This window comes from Chiloscyllium punctatum, chromosome 2 (genome assembly GCF_047496795.1).
Source record: "Chiloscyllium punctatum isolate Juve2018m chromosome 2, sChiPun1.3, whole genome shotgun sequence".
NCBI classification, from domain to species: domain Eukaryota; kingdom Metazoa; phylum Chordata; class Chondrichthyes; order Orectolobiformes; family Hemiscylliidae; genus Chiloscyllium; species Chiloscyllium punctatum.
The window spans coordinates 119,584,555-119,608,596 of NC_092740.1; the positions used below are offsets into that span (position 1 = coordinate 119,584,555).

General features: G+C 39.8%; 1 protein-coding gene across 2 annotated transcripts in view; it reads left to right on the forward strand.

Annotated features, from left to right (window-relative positions):
- The first annotated feature begins 7,700 nt into the window (after positions 1-7,700).
- The window catches only part of LOC140488063 (phospholipid-transporting ATPase ABCA1-like), a 144,432-nt gene continuing 128,090 nt past the window's right edge, over positions 7,701-24,042 (forward strand). Inside the window, exons 1-2 of one of the 2 annotated variants that reach the window (XM_072587746.1) lie at positions 7,701-8,015; positions 12,031-12,113. The gene's annotated coding sequence lies outside the window, so the exon portion shown is untranslated. The remainder of the gene's footprint in view (positions 8,016-12,030; positions 12,114-24,042) is intronic. The other variant, XM_072587737.1, reaches the window with a different exon arrangement.

Below are 24,042 nucleotides of genomic sequence, written 5' to 3' on the forward strand. Positions count from 1 at the left end.
CTTTAATAATATCGGAACTTAAAGGAAAAGTCAGGAATAGGAGTCGTCTTCAACTCCTCAAACCTGTTCACACCCATTCAATGATTTCATGACTGATCTGAACTTTCTTTACCTATTTTAATTAATAATATTGCCTAATGAAAATATGCAATTATTTTTACATAAGGTAAATTCTAAAATAGTTAAATTTGAAGCTGTATAAAGTCTTAACCTAAACTGATGTCATGCAATCTCTGGTTGGATAAGAAGTAGTTAAGCACAAAGTCCTGATGCAAAGAAATGTTCGTTGGTAGCCTTTATAATTATGCCTAACCAGGCTATTTTACTTGTGTCAATTGCTGTCGATGAGCAAGATCTTGTTGTAAAGACAAGTGCATTTTCTCTTTAAGACTAAGTAGTTGTTCATCCTCTACAACTGATAATTAAATAGATCTTTGATTTAGCAAAGATATCATCAGCATCAACATCATCATCGGTGCTCTCTCACAGATGATGATGACTCTCTTCCACTTTCAGGGTGATTCCATAAGTGGCTGTATAGTCTGATGCTGATTCTGTAGACTCTGTTACAATTGGGGCAGAAGGTGGTCATGGGAAAGGGCTGATGGGGCGTTGCTGTAACAGTGCGCTCCTGTCGCTTTTCTCTCCTGGTTTCAATGTTTTCCTGACAGCAAATCTCAGGGTGCTCAACACCTTCCCTGGTGCTCCTCCTCCATTTTGGACGGTCATGGATCAGTGACTCCCAGGTGTCTGTGGGAATGCCGCGCTTCATCAGTGAGGTCTTGAGGGTATCACTGAGGCGCTTCCTCTGTTCCTCTGGGGCTCACCTGCCATTCTGAAGCTGGGAGCAGAGCTCCTGCTTGGGGAATCTCATATCAGTCATCAGGATGATGTGCCCATCCCATTGTAGCTGATCAAGTGGTCAGTGCCTCAATGCTGGGGATGTTGGCCTGGTTGGAGACTCTGGTGTTGGTGCATATTTCTTCTCAGTGGATTTGCAGGAACTTGCACAGGCAGCATGGGTGGTTCTGTTCCAGCACCTTGAGGTGTCTGCTGTAGATGGTCCATGGCTCAGAGTTAGAGGAGGATGGGAACCACCACAGCTCTGTATACCATGAGCTTGGTGTTGGATCTGGTGACAGTACTCTACCCAAGCCAAAACTCATCATTGGTTGGTTCCACAGATGTATAACAATTATATTTAAAGGGAGAAAGATTTCTGTTCTTCTTTGCGTTAAAAAAAGTACATTCTGATCTTACCCTTGAAAAATCTAGCCCAAATTTTAAGATAATACCCCTTGTTCTAGACATCTCCAAAAAGGAATTTCAACTGCTTTCTTGTCCAATGGTGAAGACTGTTAATGAATCTTTAGCTGTCAGTGGTTTGTTTTGATTCATCTGTATGAATACTTCTCATTCCATTGCTTTATGTTTATTATCATGAGGCACTTACCATCATAAATATTTTGTTCATACCAATACTTTCAAAAACTTTGTTTACAGAAGTTTGCTTTAAGAGGATACTGCTTCCAGTGTCCTGTAAGAGAATTCTGTGGTTAGCATGCCTTGGGCTGTTTGTCCCTTCGAGGGTGTTATACTCTTGGTTCTCTAGGGCATTGGTGCCCGAGAGGTTGCTTTGTCTTACTAGGCTGCTACTGTTCTGAGTCCCTAGCCTCCCAAATCCATCTTTATTGTAGAGTAAAATTTCCTCACTCTCTTCAATAGTGTGAGACTCTTTATCGACACTGGGTCCTAAGTGTTACTTGATGCAGCTTGTGCACCATATCTCTTCTGCTCCATTACATGCTTCTCCCTAGATTCTGTATGTTCTCTTCTGAAGTCAGAGTACCATCATCATTTATATCATCTTCATTGGTGCATGTACATATCATTGCACCATGGCAAGTTAAGATGCCACAAATGTGCACAAATGACATTGGTCCTGCTTCTTTGACAAGAAGTTATAAATTGAATTCTGAAGAAAAGTCATATCAGACTCAAAATGTTAACTGATAGATGCCGCCAGATTTAACAAGTTTCTCTCGGGTTTTCCATTTTTATTTCAAGAGCTATTAAATGCTTGATTTGCACTGGGAATATAATGACTATGCTTTTCACAAACCACATCAATGTAAATCTCAGTCCAGAGAGAGCTTACTGTGTAATTCAATTAAGATTGCCATCATTACAGAGTGATCAACTTGCTGTCCAGAACTAAAATTCAAACTTAAGTGCTAGACAGTATAATACTGGCTCATATGTCAACCAGATCTCATTGAAAGCCAGAATATGCTTCAGGAGCTAAAAGGCATGCTCCTGTTCCTATGTATGTAAAAAAAAAGTTGAAGCTCTGATACATGGTTTTTATAGTTTAGTTTCTACTTGTTCGCTCTGCACAAGATAACTTGACCACTTCGACAATTCCGTTAAGATTAATACCAGGCAAAATGAAAAGCACCAAATCTGGTCATGCATCCCAAACAGTCAATGCTGGTGTTTATGCTCCAGAGAGTCTTCTCCTACACTAATTAGGAAGGCAAATGCAAATAAAAGCAGGGATGTATTTCTGAGGTTCTATAAGGCTCAGGTCAGATCAATTCCTGTATGGTTTGGAGTATCGTGCACAGTTTTGGGTCCCATATCTCAGGATAGATGTATTGGCCTTGAAGCACGTTTAGAGGAGATTCATGAGAATGGTCCCAGGAATGAAAGGCTGAACGTATGAGGAACGTTTGAGGAGTCTGGCTCAATACTCAATGGGGTTTAGAGGATGAGGGCGGGATCAAATTGAAATTTACAGAATATTGAATGGAGTGGACAGAGTAGATGTTGTCCAATGGTAGGGCAGACTAGGACTCAAGTGCACAACCTCAGAGTAAAGAGAAGACATTTTAGAATGGAGATAAGGGGAAATGTCTTCAGCTAGAGAGTGGTGAATCTATAGAATTCATTGCTACAGAAGGCTGTGGAGACCAGGCCATCGAGTATATTTAAGACCAAGATGTATAGCTTCTTGACTATTAAGGGGATCAAGGGTTATGGGGAGAAAGCAGGAGAATACAAAGTTATCAGCCATGATTGAATGGTGGAGTAGACTCAATGGGCTGAATGGTCTAATTTCTGCTCCTATGTCTTATGGTCTTGTCAGCTAACCATATCAGCACCTAAGTTACTTGAAACAGTAACTCTGTTTCTCTTTCCACAATTGCAGCCAGATCTGCTGAGTTTCACCAGTTTATCTAGCTTCCTCTGAAATACGTCTAATGCTTCTACTACACCATCTTATAGAAAGTTCCACATCCATATACTAAACATCCTTTGGGTAATGACATTCACTCCAAATTCCCAATTAGATTTCCTAGTGACTACTTTATAGTTATGGTCCCTTGTTTTGACCTTCAACTACAACTGAAAACATCTCAAGTGGAGGAATAAGAATGTAGTATTCACTGCCTTGGGCAAGCACAACTGTGAATGTCTGCAGCAACTGAAATTTCAAGCTAGCTCTGGTAGCTCCATATTTTGCATTATCTAAATTGAGCATTATCTAACACACCTATAAAGGGGCTATAACAAACTGTTTTAGTTACACAGTACAGTAATTTACACTATTCTCTGTCATAAATATTCTCCCATCCCCGCTTGTTATACCCTTTTAGTTTGTGACTGTCGATGTCAGTGCTGCATCATTTTATACATCATTATCCTATCTACATATGTATTCTCACTTTACTGCAACTAGCACCCGACTTGCCTTAAATCAAGCTCACTGGGCCCAATACTTTTTAAATTGGTACAGAGAAATGTGCGGAAAAGTTTGAAAAAATGTTTTTGTGTTGTAAGTGATGCTGTGACTAAACATTTCTTTCAAGAACCTTAACAGTTACAGCTGGAGCCATGGGAAGGATGGTAAGTATTTACTTTTTTCCTTTCAGTTGCTTTTTTTATCCACTTTGAATTTATTTTTCTAACTTTTCTGTTTAAGTTCCACAACACCTCACATGTTCTTTTTCAGCAAGTATGCAACTAGTTAATTCCAAGATATTCAGCTTATTTTGTTGTTCAACAGATGGTGCACGTCCTCTTTGACCTCAGCTTGATTTCTAGACCACTTACTGCTCTCTCACTGGGGACAAGCAACCAGAATTTGTTTGGTAGCTTCACTTTATAACACAAACAGAGAAAATAAAACATCCACATCAAAGTCATCTACTAGTCTATGGCTCAAGGGTGGTGTAGTGTAGTGTCATGACACTGGACTAGTAAGTCAATGTTCAGTGGATATCGTCTTAAATCCCATAATGGCTGGTAGTGAAATTTGAATTCAGTAAAATCTGAATCAAAGAGCGGACCTAATTGTTATCATATCGCCACTGGCAATTGTTGCAGAAACCTGTCTGGTTCCCTAAAGTCCTGTAGAGATGAAATCTGCTCCTCTTAATTGTTCTGGCCTACATATGACTCCAGACTCACCAGCAATGTGGTTGATATTAAATACCTTCAAAGCAATGAGAGATGGTAGCCAGTGCACCCACATCCCATGAACAAATAAAAACATGTTCCTTAATTGAGAACAGTATTTGTTTAAAAGATTGATCATTTTAGTGGTGACTGGTTGTGTAGAAAGCACAGTGACCTCTCTCTTTGGTCCAGTTTAATTAGTTTTAGACCAAATCTGAAATAGTTAGATATTGAGAAGGTCAAGTTGGATGATGTGCATCAGCTTACACATGAAATCATACTGAAGAACATGTCTTTTAGCCATTACCACTCATTAAAAGTTGGACAGAAGGAAATGGCCACTTGGTTCAGGCACTCAGTTCTCAAAAACCAGAGACACGGAGTGGAAATATTTAGATTGAAGCTAAGCCCTGTGCAAAGACTTAATAAACAGTGTTGTGCATCTCTGCTCAAACATCATCCATTTTAAAGAACTGCTTTTGCAGATGGCACAAAGATTCAAGGAGGCCATTTTTCAGCTTGACATTTCCTCTAGGCTGGAAAGTAAGACCATGCAGGGAGTGAGCAATGTATGGAAAAAGGGAGCTGAGGGGGACCACTTCTGTGGCCGGAGGATTTCTCGCGCTCTCATGGATACATCGGAATGAGGTTCAGATGGGAGCTTGGGAAGCCTCATCTCTTATCTGACAACCTCAGGAACAGAAACATTTGCTAGAAGTTTGCTGCATGCTTTGGCACGTTTTTGCATTTATATTTAAATAATGCTGAGAGCTGTGTTCTTCAAGAACACCAGTGAGCAGTACTGAATGCCTGGTAGAACAACTCAAGGTTGCAAATTGAGATGATGGCATTCCAACAGTTCAAGGCTGACAAAAGTAAATCTGGAGGGCATGTGGTTGGAACAGAAAACCAAAGAGACCTGATCATGTGCTGACCATGTTGACATGTAGCCATGAGGTCCAAAGTGAATTCGACAGCATCCCCCTCGTTTATGGTACAGTGCTGCTCTTCTTAATGATGACAATGTCCTCAGTCAATGAAATAGAAGGATCTTTATATGTTGTTCTAAAGTTATGTTTCTCAGATGTCATGAGACATCATCATAATCCTGCAATTGCTTCATGATATGACTACCATTGTCTAAGCAGGAAAACATACCTGAAACAGACACTTTTAAAATCTGGACTGAGAACAAACAAGCCTGTGTGATGGCCATTATTCTCATTTCTTTTTAATTGTCTAATCAATCTGTCCAGTGATGCTACCATTAACTATCTACCTTAACTATCTACCATCAAGGTGGCTCGGTGGCACAGTGGTTAGCACTATTGCCTCACAGCGCCAGGGTCCCAGGTTCGATTCCAGCCTCGGGTGGGTGACAGTCCATGTGGAGTTTGTACATTCTCCCCGTGTCTGTGTGGGTTTCCTCCGGGTGCTCTGGCTTCCTCTCACAGTCCAAAGATATGCAGGTCAGGTGAATTGGCCATGTTAAATTGTCCATAGTGTTAGTCAGAGGGAAATGGGTCTGGGTGGGTTACTCTTCGGAAGGTTGGTGTGGACTGGATGGGCTGAAGGGCCTGTTTCCACACTGTAGGAAATCTAATCTAATCAATAGTGGATCAGTTGTAGAGTCATATCATTGTGCCATCCCATTCACAGCTGAAATGGAGACAACTGTGATGTCCCAGTGACTGTAATGATTCTGATGGGTGTCCATGACGGCTTCAGTACTGGAGAGTCAAGTGTATGGGCACCCACCTGCTGGAGCCAATTACATCATTGACAGAGGGGAAGTGGAAAGGCAGGGAACCTCTGGAATGCAACAAGATAAGTTCTCAAGTGTGCCAGGCTGGTGCTTCTCCTCCCTGGGGGTATCAAATGGTACTTTCCTGATCCTTCAAGAGAAGGTGTACCATGAGGGAGGTCTAGATATCTTGACTATCTCCATCCATGACTCCAACAATGGAATGCAAGTCTGAGTACATATCTACCAATCACTATGTTGTCCGTTTGGACTAACCTTTCTATGGAGAACTTGCATGTCGGAGCAATGACAGGAGAAAGAACTTGGACCACCTCCTCCATCCTTCACTTTAATCGAGTGAGCATCCCTGGCATCAGTGATTGGTATTCCCTGCCTCTTTCTGCAGAGCCAAAATCTTATTTATCGCATAGGCGAGGCTGCGATTTTTACTCCAGTAATCCTCTAGGTGACAGAGGTCTCAGTGTTGCATCTTCTTCCAAGTCCAAACCAGGGGAATATTGACAGCATAGCACCCATTCAGTGCACATACTCCAATTGGTGCAGAGACTTGCACATGATCATACTATGTGACACCCTTTTGTACGGACACTGACACTCACAGACTTAGATCTGTTTGCAGTGAGTAGACGGTGTCACATCCCCTTGTGCATTACAGGAAACCATTAATCGTCTTCCTGCACTGAATCCAAGTTCTTTTATAAGGCACATGGGTTCTGTCCTGGGGTTCTGATGGTCTAGAGGACCTTCTGCTTCCAATCCCAAGGTAGAGCACGTCCTCCCACTTCCTTGGAAATGCCAGGAGCAGAACCTGTAGCGAGGCCTTACTAACCCACGGGGTCAGTTTCAGTTTAGTCCACAGACATCACCAGGGGTTTGGGAACAACCAATTCCAGCTGAGGGTTTTCTCCTGGCTTGGAGTGAGTGAATGGCCACCCATACGTCCCTCAGCACAGCGCCTGTTCTTTGACCCAAGAGTGTCCCAGGGTGAGGATGATAAGATCAGCCGTTCTATTTGCACAGAAAAGCCCAGGGGTCCATAATGAAGTGAGAATCAGGTGATAACATGGGGAAGCCAGGTCTATCTATCAGTTTCCAAGCCCACCTCGGGACTTGGACTCCACAGTGGGAGATTCTGTTCAATGTGTCTGCAGCCCCCTCACCACCTCTCCCCTACCAACACTGCGAAAATGAGTTACCACCCACTTTTTGAACCATACTGGGCTTCAGCCCTTCCTGCAGCAGAGGAGGACAGTAAAGTTGGGAAAGAAAACTTTTTTTTAAATTAAGAATGCGCAGCTCCATATGTTTACACAGATCTGCGAATTTGGTGCTTTTTTTTCTTCGCAACAGTATCGTTTCTTAGCATTTCCTGGATGTTAGACTGTAGACCATGGCACTGGTATTAATCTCTCTCTTTATCCCTCACTCACTCACTCTCACGCATCCTGAGCCCCAAAGGGTTTTCAGCAAGGGGTTCTTTGCTGTGTTAACTCAATAGCACTCCCCCGTTTTATCTCTCTGCTTCTCCCCGTGCTTCCTGGCGCCGATAGCGACACAAACATATTTCAGCGAGGAGCTAGGGAGAGCGAGGATTGTGTTTGACCGATAGTAACCTCGAGATATCAATCAGCTGTATAAGAGCTACTGGAGGTTAAAAAAAACCTTCTCATACTTCCAACACACAGAGGGACAACACGGAGAGCACAACCTGAAACATTTTGCATGCTTTTTGCTCTTTCACGAAAACTTGAGTCCCTTCACTGACAACCGACTGTCTTAACAAAAGCAGGTAAGAGAGCAACGTTTTAAAAATATATTTACAGTTTGCAGAGAAGTTTCCCGTTGGGTTGAAGTGCACGCGGAGCTTTATCTTTTGTGTCTTAACATATTGTGCAGGGGGCATGGACACAATTGTACGTTCCCTTCAGGACTAAAATGAGGATTTTAGTCTCTCTTTTACATTGTGTAGCTCTTTTTTAAAAAAAACCACATGGAAATGTCTTTAGAGCTCTGTTTCATTTTCACATATCGATTTTCTCGCCCTCTCGCCTTTCTTTTAATCTTTTCCTTGCGGTATATCTTAGTCGCGGATACATTTCCTACAGATAGAAAAAGTGTCTTGTTTTCAATTGGGATGGAATAGACCATTAGGAAGTGAGTGATGGTCCTGAGAACAGGCAACTTATTTACTCCTTTAATATGAAGCGATTCCGGACCGGACTGAGTAGATGTTACTTTCATTGCCATTCTTGTGTGTTCTCTTGTTTCGGAGTTGAAGAGAGGGGCAGTGTAATTAAGGGACTAAAACTCAGGTCAAATGTAAGGAAGTGTAAAGTAGTGATAGGGCTATATAATAAGAATACAAATATGTTAAACTTATGATCTTTTATGTCCTATGTAGAGAGAATAAAACGGATCCTAGTGAGACTGTAGAAAGTAATTGAACTCATATTAGCCCATTGTATCCAGTGTCCTTTGTCCCCTTTTGTGTTAGTGTATGTGTGCTGCACAAGTGTAACAAGGTGTGGGATTAGGGCAGAGGGTTGGAGAGTTGCACTTCAGAGTGTGTGTGACAATCATGGATTTCCATCAGCCCATTCTTTATTGAACAACATCAATCTGCTGTGATTTAATAATTGAATTCTTTGCGGGTTTTGTCACTTTTTATTGGCCCATCCATGACGAGAAACCAAGTTACTAATTCTTTCTTTATATGGGGTCTCTTCTCTGACTATCTTGTCAAGGTACACAGAGGGCGACAGAGAGGAGGAGAGGAAAAGTTGCAGTTGCAGGTGACAGTGAAGCAGTGGGAGTACTGAAGGGTAAACCCCCATTGTATTAGGTGCCTTCACACACTCTAGCTTTACATCTTGGGTGTGTATCATTTTGTCATTTAGTATGAGAAAATTCCCTTGTGGTAGAGGATTTATCTTTTAAAAAGGACATTGTGAAATCACAAATAGCTGCAACTTAGAAAAGTTGTATTAAAAACTGACTCCACCATTTGAACTGTAAAAATGGAAATGAAAATTGGACATTCTAAGTACTACCTCAGAAAGTTGTATGATTCTGTTTTAAGAATAATAAAAGCATTTCAATTTTAAAATATACATTATAAAAAGAAAGCCTTCATTCATGTGGTGTATTTCTCAATCTCAGAATGTCACAAAGTGCTTTCAAGTAAATGAATCTTTTGGAATGTAGGAAATTAATTTACAATCCAGATTGTAGTGTGTATTACAATAAGTTTTGGCCATGCTCCTCTTTTTAATAATGCCACAAAATCTTATACGTTCTTCCGAGAGAACAGAGGCAGCATCAGTTTAGCATCTCATACAAAGTATGGATTAGATGGGTTCCTGAGTAATATATACTAAATTTGTATTTATAAAATACAACAAGTCATACGCTGCCAAGGAGGCTACTGAGTCCTTTGTGTCTGTGCTGGCTGTTTGAAAGAGCTAGCCAATTCTTTCCCAATAGCGCTGCAAATCTTTCCAAGAAATTATCCAACTTTCGTTTGAAAATTGTGTTGAATCTGCTTTCATGACATTGCATCTGTAAAATAGAATGGGGGTAGGGTTCAGGATGGAGATGGGGGTAGATATACTGTATGTTAGCACTTAGTCGGCAATAAAAGATTCCATCAGATTAGTAAAGCACATGACTCAGTTTCTGTGAATACCGTATATGGTTTTGACTATAGTTGACGATGTTAAATTGTATACAATGGAAATCCAAGTAAGAGTAAGGGAACCTCAAACCCAATAAGGCTGCTGGTCTTTCTTTTTTATTCATTTACGGGATGAGAGTGTCAGTGGCTACATGGCATTTATTGCCCATCCCTAATTGCCTGCATGACAATTAAGAGTCAACCACATCGCTGTGAGTCTAGAATCACATGCAGACCTGACAGGTAAGGATGGCAGTTTGAATCAGATGGGTTTTTCTGACAATTTTCAGGGGTCGTTATTAGACGCGTAATTCCAGATTAATTTTATTGAATTCAAATTCCACTGTCTGCCATGAAGCGATTCGAACTGCTGTCCCCAGAACATGATCTGATCTCTGGATTAATAGTCCAGCGATAATATCATGAGGGCTCTGAGGACCTTTATCCCAGGAGGGGTTTAAAGAAATCGATTAAGGAGGTCCCCTTAATTTGAATATTTAACACCTCACTGAAACATAGATTGCCCCCATGGATTGGAGGAAGCCTAATGTAGTGCCAAAAAAGTGAAAACAGCAACAAGTCAGAAGTTGGAAATTAGAGGCACATTAGCTCAACTTCAGTTATTAGAAAGTTCCTTGGGATGGTGACTACTGATATCCTCTTTGATAATCTGGACAGAATTGGTGTTCAAGACTCACAACCTATTTCCCAGAAAAGAGTTCATATTGCACCAATTGGATTTAATTTTTTTGACAGGTTTGTCAAAATAGTGGATGAGGCTATCCATTTCATCAAGGTTCTATATCTGGCCTTCTAGAAATATAATTTCACAAGGAAGACTCTAGTTTCATATGAAAATAGATTTTTGATTGGATTGGGAATTGGTTGTATTCCAGATAATACAGGGTTATTTGTAATACAACTGGCTGTACATGGAAAACAGTTAATAGTTGCGCCCAACAGGTTTGTTGCTGTTCCCAAGAGTTAAAATGAACAAGCTGAAGATATTGTGGGACATATTGATTGGTGTTAGTTTGAGGTCTATAGAGGAGGAGAAAGATTTGATCTCGACACAATGGGTTAATTTCATAATTTAACAACAGCACTCATTTGTACAACATTTCAGGATATTTTAAAGCAACATTATCAAACAAAATGTTACATGAGACACTTAAGGAGTTATATTAGGACATGTAAGCAAAGGGTTGATCCATGGGGGATGTTTTAAGGAATATATTAAGGAGAAGAGTTCCAAAATGGCAGTTGTCAGCACAGCAGTCAGTGGTTGAACAGTGAAATCAAGCATGTGAATAGGACCAGAATTAGAGGAGAACAATGAATTTAGAATACTTACGGGCTAGAGTAGTACACAGTGATAAATGATATTCATAAATTCGAGGATCATGACACAGATGTGAGTCTTTGCAAAAGTCTACTCAGCTCTTCTTTGGATCTTGTCCTATCTGTGTATCAAGTTTCAATTAAATCTGTACATTAATTGCAGATAAACAGCCTACTTTAATTAGCCCTAACCTCATTGTATCAAACAGAAAGCCTCATTGTGAGTATGGTGAACCATTTTTGTCCTCGTGTCAAATATTGAGGCCTTGAAAAACTTTTTTGATGGTTCAGTTTTACATTGATACTAATGTTAAAAACCCTTATGTATCACAAGCTTAGGAAACATTTTTAGTGCAAGAGGAAAGGTAGACTTTATTTGAAAGCATTTAAAATGGTGAAGCGACCATGTCTCTGTGGGCAGACAATTTAAATGAGATAGTTTACGGAAAACGAGGAGTCATGCATATAGAGTGCGTAAGCATTCATCTCGGTAAAATGCCAGCAGAGTTTTGTTTACACAGAAGGTTATCGACATTGGGAAGTAGCTATTAGATTGTACGGCAAATGTGGATTGACTGTAACAGTTTTTTAAAAAAATTGGATGATTTCCTTCTTGTAGCTATTTCCGTTGTGTATAAATGATAATTGGGGTGTTTCTGCTTCGTGGTCACCATGCAATTTTCTGTGCTGATTTTGATTGCCTCAGGGTACAGTTCAGAATTTCCAAGAATAATCCTCCTCCTATGTTGGCCGAGAGTTCTTTTATCTTTTTTTTCACCTCTCCTGAAAGATTACAAGAATGTTAGTTGATGGGACCACTAGAGAGCCATGGTGCATTGTTGCACGGTGAATGCAAAAGACTCAATGAATCAGGTAACCTTCTCCTGTCTGCCTTTTGCATTGTCAGGATGCATGTTTCCATACTTAAACTTAAAAAAAATTCTTTTCACAAGACAATCAACATGCATTTGCAGAATAACTATACTAGTTTATTAATTAATAATTCTAGCAGTTCATTCATGTCATTAGAAATCTGTGTAATTATTTCCAAGCAACATTTTCTTAACCAAAGTGTATATGATGCCTCATTATATGAAGTTTAAACCTATTTTAATAAGGTAAAGGTACAATGGACCAAATTACTTCTATGGTACTGTAGCAGTCTATGATTTTCTTTCTGCTGATGACATAGGCATACTGGAAACCAACAATAAGGTGATTCTGTTATGTCAGTTAAATCAGTGCACTGAAACTATGGAGTGATAATCAACAGGTGAATATAAGGAAATAAAATTTTTAGCAGGAATACTGACAACTTCAGTCTTCTTTACATCTGACAACACAAAAGCAGGAAGTTTACTTTTTTTAGAATATCATTTCTGCTGTTGGCACATTTACTTTGCAGTCAGTGGATTACTTTATCTGCAATGCAGTTGGTCGTATAGTACCAATCTGTAATCAGCAAGGTCTCACCATCAGCTAAAGGATAAGTAGCTGGTTAATTAGGTTTTGATTAACTTTCGACCTTCTTGAGATGTACTTGGGATGACCAAAGGGAGTGCATAAACAGAGAAGCAGGCATGAAGACTAATCTGAGAAGTCTTTTAAACATGCCAAATTTAACTATGAGTAGCAGCATGGAGCACAATGCAGTCAATTGAGGATAAACCCTTTGAAGTGTTTGACATAATCTGAAGGTTACTTTCACTTCTACATACCATGCTTTACAGGATCTTGGTACTATATCCCATTTGACATGGGACACAGCCAAACACAGCATCCTTCAGTACCATGTTGGAGTATTGGACTTAACCTGTATGTTTGGTTTCAGAGGTTGACTTAAACCAATAAACCTGTGCCTCAGAATTGTGAGACTTCACCAGTTGTATACCTGTACAATATAGAGGATATTGATGAATAGCACCAATTTTGACAATAACATTCAGAACTGGAGTGGAAGAAAATACTATACACTTGTGCTTCATTAGGGTCTTGGTTATTTTAGGGAGTTTTAATCCATTGTTGGATTTTATTTGAATCTGTGTGAATATCAATGGCAGTGAGGGAAGGATACTGCACTGCAGTTGTGTGTGTGTGTGTGTGTGTGTGTGTGTGTGTGTGGTGACATTTGTATTTAAATTCTGTTCCCTTTATGTTTTATTTCTACATTATTGATATGTTAGATCACTTTATATGAATCATGTAAGTCGATTTTAATTTACATGTGATAAATGAACAGCTTTGTCTGCAAGTGATTGTTGCACAATTGAAAGTTGATAGCATAACCAGTTTGCCAAGAAATTTATGCTTGGATCAGGATTTCAGTAAGTTTCATGAACAAGACAGTGCTAGCATGTTTGCTGATCATTATGCTGTAGCTTGTTGCATCATTTGTTCTTCCACTTCCCATCAGACCATCCCCTCTCTATCTTAAATAACATTATGCAAAACAGGATTGTTTGTTGAAATATATTGGCGACAGACTGGCCAACATTTAGTACTCTGAAGATGATGGATAGAATTTGAGGAACATTTTATGTTTGGATCAAAATTTTAAATTCAAGCACTCTGTTTGCACATAGTGTTTGATCTGAGAAAGTAAGTGTCTGATTCATGAAATTATATGTCTATTCAATCATTGGTTGTGTTTTTACTTTTGGATAATGAATCTTAGTAAAATCTAGCATTTATCGATCACCTTGACAAAACAAAGTGTTTTATAGCCAAATTAAGTACTTATTGAATAGCAGTCACTGCCTTAAAGAGAATGTGGCTGTCGAGCTCCCATTAATAGCAATCATAACAGATAACCTGTTTTAGGGATATTGGTTGTGGGATAACTATTAACCAGGATGGCAGGAACAACTCCTCAGCTCACCTTAAAAATAATGCCATGGAATCGTTTATTGCTGTCATGTCCCATCCAAACATGGCATCTCCAACACTGCAGCACTTACTTAGTGCTGTCCTGGAGAATCAGCTTAGATTGCTAAAAAGTCTAGAAGGCTTTGAAAAGCATTAATCTGAGACACTGCTTCCATACTGTTTCCCAGAAAGAATGGGAATTCATGCTAAGGAAATTGCAGGCTTGTGGTGTATCTCCTAATGTCATTGTAGCAGTGGAAGGCTGCTTAACTGATGTCATTGATGTGCACCGAGAACGGGGTGATGAGAGTGCCCCTCCTGGTGACAATAGACACAGCCAATTTGGAGTAAAAGAATGTGGTGCTGGAATAGCATGGCCAGTCAGGCAACATCCGAGGAGCAGGAGAATCGGCGTTCCAAGCGTAAGCCTCCTGATGAAGGGCTTATGCTTGGAACGTCGATTCTCCTGCTTCTCGGATGCTGCCTGACCAGCTGTGCTTTTCCAAACCATACTCTCGACTCTGTTCTCCAGCATCTGCAGTCCTCACTTTCTCACAGCCACTTCTGAGAGTATTGAGTTAAAGCAATTGTGTTGAACTTTAATAGGTGTAATACTTATGAAGCATGTTAACATTTTTTTCATTAATTGAACATGCTGCTCCATCCGATCAAAGTTCATCATTTTGTTATTTCATATGACAAGTGCTATTATGATGAAAATGATACTGAGTTCCTCTCCATGCCCAGTTAAAACAGATCTTCTCATTTAAACAGTTCAGCTAGAAGTAAGTGCTCTTTGTTTCAATATAGGTGATATTTTATTGGACAAGCAAAAGCATTACTGTAGCGATAGCAATCTCTGCTTTCAATAAAATAACTTTCATCAAGAATTTCCAAGAGCGATACCGGTCACATGTCTTTTTGTGATTGCTCAGTTGTTTAAAATGGCAGAGCCACTCTAACTTATGACAAAGCAGCACTCTTGTGAATGACTGTTTCAATTATCGTTTTGAAGAATAATCTATCAATTAAAGTTAATGCTCTTTCGTCTAGTTGTATTCTGTGTGCTGCTAGGAGTTAACCAGAAACCAATTTAAGTTTAAAAAAACAACAAAGAATGTGAATGCTGGACATCAAAAATACAAGCAGAAATTGCTGGAACAACTCAGACGGCCTGGCAGCATCTGTGGCCCTCATTCAGAACTTCTGGAGTTGCATCCACACATGCTAGAAGCATTTTATATAGCAATAGGAATTGTGCGTTCATTACACCAAAGTAGTCATGGTCACAGTCGATCACTGCGGTACTCCCATGGAAACATGCTGACCATTCAGAATTTTTCTGGCTGGTCTAAGAATTAAGACTGATAGTTAAGTGTTCTTGCTGCATCTTCATGCCAATGAAGGCCTACTGAATCAACAACCTCTACTCATTCCTTTGTAGAGTGACGTCCCTTTCTTCAAGTCGGTTTCTTGTGTCCTGTTGAGTGAAGAACTAAAGCCTTAAGTCTGTCCTTTTTTTTAGCAATGTTTTAAGGTCTGTGTGAAGAGAACGTGAAAGTGCTGCAATCCTCTCATTTTAAAATCAGTGTTGAACCATTAGACCTAATAGCTTGTTTGTAATATTAGCCTGGAGACAAATTGACACTGAATATTTGATTTCAAAAAAAGAACTGCAGATGCTGAAAATCAGAAAAAAAAATAGAAATTGCTAGAAAAACTCAGGCGATCTGTCAGCATCTGTGGAGAGAAAGCAGAATTAATGTTTTGGTTCCAGTTACCCTTCAGAACTGAATCTTTGAACGCTGTAAAATGGTGCAATTGTGTAAAATCTTGATCTGGGGCCATTTTCCAGACAATGTCTAAACGTGTAGCACTGTTTTCTGAATTATTATAACTTCTGAAACAGTGAAATCAGCTTGCTATAGCAAGGCTTTCTTGCTGTCTGCAACCAACCTCTACCTCTCTGCTACCTGTATTTTGGGGTAAATTATTTGGGCACAAATCATCAACTTATTTATCTATTACCAGAAATACCAAAACATGAAGACTTCTATTTCACTTGACTCACTTAATAATGAGAAACACAAAATCGACTGTAGTAGCAGAATTGTGACTGCAGTGAAAACAGGACAAAAGGTTCAAAGATTGTTAGCCAGTCGCAGAGACAGTATTGGCAGGAAGTAGAATGGATGAGTGGTCTAAAGTGCTGTAATCAGCTTGCAATTTCCTCTGGAGGTATCGGCTAATGTCCCACTTTTGTTCTTTAGGTCATTACATATATAGATCAATTTAATGAGCCATAATTGTGCTAAGCAGTAGAATAGGCTTGAGGGGCTTATTCACACGAGATTCAGACAGATGATCCCGGGAATGGTAGGCCTAACATATGATGAACAGCTGAGGATCCTGGGATTGTATTCATTAGAGTTTAGAAGGTTGAGGGAAGATCGAATAGAAACTTACAAGATAATGCATGGCTTAGAAAGGGTGGACACTGGGAAGTTGTTTCCATTAGGCAGGGAGACTAGGACCCATGGGCACAGCCTTAGACTTAGAGGGGGTCAATTTAGAATGGAAATGAGACATTTCGTCAACCAGAGAGTGGTGTGTCCATGGAATTCATTGCCACAGAGTGCAGTGGAGGCTGGGATGTTAAATGTCTTCAAGGCAGAGATTGATAAATTCTTGATCTCGCAAGGAATTAAGGGCTACAGGGAGAGTGACGGTAAATGGAGTTGAAATGCTCATCAGCCATGATTAAATGGCGGAGTGGACCCGATGAGCTGAATGGCCTTACTTCCACTCCTATGTCTAATGGTGTTATGATCCGTATGGCTTACTGCTACTCCAATTGAGATTCAGAAAGGGAAATGAAACAATTGATTATAAATACACAAAAACCAGAGGAGAAAGGTTAATTGTGGTCCATATGTACAGATGTTGTTGAACTTGCGCTATAAAACAAAAATGACACTTTCCAGAACGGGGATCATTGCATTGATTAGGAACATTGGATACTTCCTATCCAACTCTGGAACACACAGAAAATAGGTGATTAATCTTCACCATTCCAACATAACAGCTAAACTAACAAAAGTGAGCTTAAGTCTGGGGTTTTCTTGGGCTTTCAATTGAAGCAGTACATGTATGCCACTGAGCCAGAAAATTAGATTAGATTCCCTACAGTGTGGAAACAGGCCCTTCAGCCCAACAAGTCCACACCAACCCTTTGAAGAGCAAGCTACCCAGACCATCTCCATCTGAGTAATGCACCTAACATAATGGCAATTTAGCATGGCCAATCCACCTGATATACACATCTTGGATTGTGGGAGGAGATGGGAGCACCCAGGCAAAACCCACACCGTCATGGAGAGAATGTGCAAACACCAGACAGACAGTTGCCCGAGGCTGGAATCAACCCTGGGTCCCTGGCGCTGTGAGGCTGCAGTGCTAACCACCAAGCCACCGTGCTGTTAGAGTCATTATTTTCTTGCTGAGCGTGTTAAAATGATCACATGATCTATTGTCAATGCACGGGCTGCATTGAAGCAAAATAAAAGTGATTCACTTAAAATGATCTGCCAATTCAGTGTCCTCCCCTGACATGTCAGCCTCCTGTGTGTTGCTGAGCCAAAGTACTTTGCCATTATAACATAGAGCCACAGCTAGGTTGGTTATAGCTCTAATGTCTGCACATTACATCGCCACAGTATACAGACATAAAACATCATTCAAAAAGGTGAAAAGTTCAGACTATAACAGCATCATTTTGCTCTCTGATTCAATGTACAACAAATCAGATAGATTTAAATTAATTTTTCATGAAGCCACCATTAATCCTGTCCTGTAAAACCATGTAAACAGTAATGCATTTCAGCTTCAAATTTTCTGCAAACAGCCAAGAGCAGGACAAATTGAAAGTGCAGACCACCAACCCATTGGCATAAAACTTGAATCGGAAAGGAACGTCTTCCCCTCCCTATTTTCTTTCATCAGTATTCTCACGTGGGTTAGTAGTAAGTTCCCATTGTGACTGGCATCTTTCCTATACCTTTGCCCAAATGTCCATTCTTTATGCCTGCTTCCTGACGGTGACTTGAACAATGGGATTTCCTTGGGCCACTCTCCTCTGCACTGACACACGGGCACTTTCCAGAAAGGGGATCACTGCATTGCTTCCTAATGCTTGTTAGAAACATTGTTTATTAGAAGTCTACCAGTACAATCAAAGGACATTTTACAGTCAAGAGTAACTTATGTAGTCATCAGCATACTAACATTGGAAATGCAACAGCCAATTTTCACACAGAAACTTCTGACAAACTGCTATGTTATAATGGTCAGATAGCCTGTATTGTATCTTGTTGTTTGCAGGATAAATACTTGCCATGACACGATGGGATGACGCATCTGGTTTCTTTCATGTTAGTGGCATGGGCATTCATTCACTTGAACAGACATATTGGAGCCTTTTGATTTAAAAACTAATCCAAAAGATGGTACCTCCAATAGTGCAGCACTGCCTCAGTAATCCACTGGAGTGTCAGTTTTAATTTTTATGCTTAAATCCCGGAGTAGATGTGCAATCCAGAAATCCTGCAGCGAGATTGCTGCCAAGTGAGACATTGCTGAGACTAATGATTATTAGATCTTTCTTACTTACTCATTATCAGTAAAAAATTGAATTCTAATCAAGTCTCAGAATTGATTTCATTTGAGGCATGCCATGAACTGTGCATGCGAGTGGGAACTCTCGGAAATCCAGTTGATCCCTGACACTGGCCCAACTGGGAATTTCACCAGCCCCTTCAAATTCCTGAAGCAAATACTGCTCACATGTTGTTACGTTTAGTAGCTGTTAAACTAGGAAAATATTCATGCAAACAAGGTAACTTGAATCGATCATTAGAACAAATATCTATTTAAAACATTCTTTTTGGGTGATCATATGGCAGTCACTGTGGATTTATTCAGTCAGCATCAAAAATGCATTGCATGTTGTAGTGACGACTAGGGACCAGGGACCATGGACAACTGACCAGCTATGCTGCCTGACATTCCTATAGACTTGCAATGTTGTTATTAATCCTGAGCTGCATGATTTGCGATGCACATTAAATTGAGTTTGTGTGAAAGACTTGTAGAGCAGCAGTGCAGTCCGATTCAGTTTGCAAGGTATGCGTCTGTTCTGTGCTGGAAAATGATGCATTTACTCTGTGATCTATTTTAAGTGACAGGGCTATGTAGATTGGCAATGGAGAGAAGAAAGACTTTGATAAATTAAGTCTATCGACTTCTGAGCTGACAATTTGAGTTCTGTGGACTGGATGATTGGAGAAATCACTTTAGTTATAGTTTATTCTGCTTTGAGCATAACTGATCTTTTTCTCAAATCGAAGTTCACTGCTCGCTTCACGTTATGTTTATTTTGTTTCGGATCGTTATGTGAAGAATGTCCACAGGTTCGTTAGTCTTGTTGGAACATGTTGATTGTGAAACCATCCAGATTCCCTTCTGCTTTCTCCCCTCCTCACAAGTTCACTTTTCCAGTTTCAGTCTTGGGGTCTGTTAGGGCAACAACAGAACGGGGCAGGCTTTTTTTTGTTGGAAGTTGGTTGGTGGTACAGGAAGTGGTTTGGCTTTCTTTCACAGAAATTGCTTGTGTGCCAGTATTCAGCCAAGTGAGAGATCAGGATCTGGGAATTAAAATTCAATTGATTTGGCATTTTCTTCCCCTCCATCACATGGGTAGAAAGAGGGATCAGTTGAAAGGTCCTATTCCAAGACTTTGCTGCCGAAAACAATCCATTCTTAGCCAAACCCATGTTCTCAAGAGAATAAATAACGCAAGGAGTGGTTTCAAAGTGCAAGTAACCACGATGAGACTGTTTGGTTAAATTAACTTGAGTACTGGGAAATGTTTGGAGCTGATTCTGTTTATTTATCATACTGTCTTTTGACACACACAATATTAGCCACTGAGTTGGGGGTTAATAGAACATCAGGCAAGATTTGAAGTGGTCAGCTTTGCATTCCCGTGCAGTAAAGAGGGAGGGCTGCATTTTCAGAGATGTTGCTGTTAAACCAATACCCCGGCAGTCCTCTCAGGTGAACGGAAAAATTGCCATGTGACTCTACTCAAAGAAGAACAAAAGAATTTTCCCAGTGTCCAGAACTGTATTATTTGTAACAAAGAAGACATGTTTATTCTCGGTGAATTTCCATAAGGGTGCAATTTTACATGATTCTATAAACAAAGGTATATGGCAGTTTTCAGTACAAATTTCAGCAGTCCACGTGTACTTTTTGAAAATGATAGTATTGCACACATGTCACTTTCTACATGGAAAGGCTCCAGTTGTTAGTATAGTGGCCAAGTTGTTGCTTTTCTATCATCTGTGTGTTCAGTGTTCCTGGACCGGAAATTTACTGAAAACTTGCAGCAACATTCTTGGAAATTTGTGGCATCCATGGTAGGAAAAATTGATCTCCAGTTTGGGAGATTGTTTTCACAATTCAACATTGGCACTTGTTATTGCTAACAAAATGTTATTTATTTTTCTTATTAGACTTCATTGCATATTGTGGCCCTTAAATACACTTTTCTCCCCAATCATTTGGCTCAGAGATGAGTGGTTAACTAAACAGTGCTTTGTTTTTATTATTCAATTTAATCTACTCATTCGATTTGATCTACTCATTCCTGATTATATTCCTATCAGTTTCAGGGAGATGAGAATTAAGCACAGTATGCATAGACACCAGGTTATATTGTTTAATTCCAATCAGGAGATAATATTTCTGCTGCACTGGCAAACACACAGGCAACTTATCAGAGCCACATGATTGTGCCAGAGTCCAGAGTCTAGGACACATCCGAAGTTAGCATTAAAGTTAAAGATTTCTTTCAGTGTAAACGTAGAGATGACCCATTAAAAAAAAGTGTAACTTCAGTGTGTAATGTTGATTTTTACAATCATCCTGTGATTCCATAGAATGGAAATTGTGCATGTTGCATGATAGTTGATAATTTTAATGATTTAATATCAACTGTTCAAAGCTAAAATGACCATATTATTTAAACTCTAATTTTTGATTACCTTCTAGATCCACACAGTTTGTTTTTCTAAACTATTGCTGTTTGTACTGGACCGATGTTGCATATATAGGTCGACAAGAATACCTGAGTGATCTGTTTTGAGTCAATAAATCTGTATTCCAGTAAGAGCTGGGACATTCAGGAGAAAATATGCTGTGCTCTGTGCTCCTGTGTACAGAATTAGCTGATGTCACAACTTCCTCACTTGCAAAATGTCCTGACACCATTGGGATGACCTATCACCTCCATCCCCACCCCCACTCATCTATTGTACTCTATGCTACTTTCTCCCCACCCCCACCCCCTCTCATTTATCTCTCCACTCTGCAGGCACCCTGCCTGTATTCCTGAGGAAGGGCTTTTGCCCGAAATGTCGATTTTCTTGCTTCTCGGATGCTGCCTGACCTGCTGTGCTTTTCCAGCACCACTCTAATCTAGACCACTGGGACATTGTTCATCATGTGTCAAGGCCACATTTTCATGTGCCACCAGTTAACGATGGATATCATACTAACCAATGTAAATATAAATTAGGAGCAGCAGTTCGCCTTTCATCCCCTCGAATCTACTCCGCCATTTGATAAAACTAAGGTGATCTGATTATGACCTCTGCTCTACTTCCTGTCTACTCCCTGCACCTGCTGACTATATTGTCAGTCAAGAATTAACTCAAAAATATTCAATGACCTGGCCTCCATTGCACTCTTTAGAAGAGAATTCCATAGGTTAATGACTCTTTGAAAGTAGAAAATGCTCTTCATCTTCACCTAATCCCCAATTTTTGAACTTTGTCTCATAGTTCTACTCCCCATTAGTGCAATATATTATACAAGTGTTGTATAATTGGTATAGTGTATAACTATGCAATATATTACATTGGAGTATCCTGGTATTGTACTCATATAAAGCGGTAATGTCTGGGGAAGGTTTGTTCAGGCTACCAGTGTTAAAACTGCGTTATTGGTCTAGAAGAGTTACCTAGCAACCCTGTTGTCCAAGTGCAGCCAATATGCCACTTGTAACTGGGCAGTGTAGCTACTGAAACAGGCTTGCTGTATCCAACAGCAAGAGCTTTGAATTACCTACATTGTGGTGTTATTGCTGTAGATACTTTTTCCAGCCAAAATAATCACAAAAAATCTTCAACATTTAACATCTTTCTTTGTGTTTCAATGGCATTGCCATCACTGAATGTCTGACTGTCAACATCCTAGGGGTTACCATTGAGTATAAACTACGTAAATACTGTGACCACAGGAGCAGTAATTCTTTAGTGAGTAACTCATTTTTTTCACAAAGCCTATCCATCATCAACAAGGCAGAAGTCAGGAATGTGATGGAATACTCCCCTTTTGCTTGGTTGGGTGAAACTCCAACCTACAACACTCGAGAAGCTTGACACCATTCAGTACAAACAACCCACCAGATTGTTGTTTCATCCACCACCTTCAACATTCACTACTGTCTCCATCTACATCGTGGTAGCAATGAGTACTATCTTTAAGGTATACTACAGTATCCCACAAGGCTCTTCCAACAGCACCTTCTGAACTCTCAACCTCTGCGATTAGAAGGATAGAGCAGCAGATGCATGGAAACACCACTACCTCCAAGTTCCTCTCCAAGCCTCTCACCATTCTGAGTTGGAACTCTATCACCATTCCTTCAGTGTTGCTGGGTCAAATTCCTGGAATTTCCTTCCTAACAGTACTGCGGATGTATGTACACTACATGGACAACAGTGGTTCAAAAAGGCACTTACCACCAACTTAAGGGCGGTTAGGAATGGGCAAAAATACTGCCCCCGTCAATGACAGCACATCTCATAAATAAATAACAAAAGAAAATAGTCTGAACATTAGTAAAATTTATTTGCAAAGCATTTGAGTTTCCAAATGATAGTAAAAATAGTTTTGATTTTTTTTAAGTGAACTCTGTACTCTTGTGTATGATGAATCCAAATACAAATCCACGAATTTACACGTTGCGACACTTTCACTTCAACCCCAGTCAACTCTGCAACTATTTCAGCAAAGTCCATTTTGTGTTCAAGGATTTTGATATGGGACTTTATCGTGGATAAAAATAAAAGCAAAAATACCACAGCACGTTTTTATCACAAGACATACAATACTGGGGTCTGACTGTTAAAAGATCACCACGTAGTCCTTTCCATGTGTCAGTTTGGTAAAGAGAGCCTTTTCCAGCCCTGCTTTTACAGCTTTGCATTAATGAACTTGAACTTGATAAGCTTTTTGAACATATGTGGTTCTGCTCATGAACACTTATGATTGCACAGCTGCACAGTTCAGCCAAGAGCGTCCATTTGTTTGAATAAAGTTTAAAAAAAAGAGTTAACTTTAATAATAAAAATGGCAGGGAGTGAAAGACAGAGTATAATGAGACTTTATAGAAGGATCAGTCATGTTTGAATATATTGAAGTTTTATGTCAAGGTTATTTGAGAATAAATATTGGATGAGAAATAGGCCATTCAGCCTCTCTTGGAGAATTGGGCTAGCATTGGACAAGCAGGCAACATGGGTGTGTGGTATTTAGTTAATAAAGTGAGTTTAAGATGATAATGGGGGAAAAGCACAAGATCTTGTGGAGAAAAGCCCTGCATGAAACTTGATGATTTTCACAGTTATTATGTGGTAAGACTTGGCCCTTGGTTTATACCTTAATGAATAAAAATGGTTCCTGTTTTTCTTCCTGAATCAGCTCATTTTAAAAAAAAGAAGTCTTTCATTCCTTCCTCTTTAAACTCCAGATTCTTGTGCGATGTGTCACAGCTGGTACGCAATGTACCATTTAAGAGACATGCTTCTGA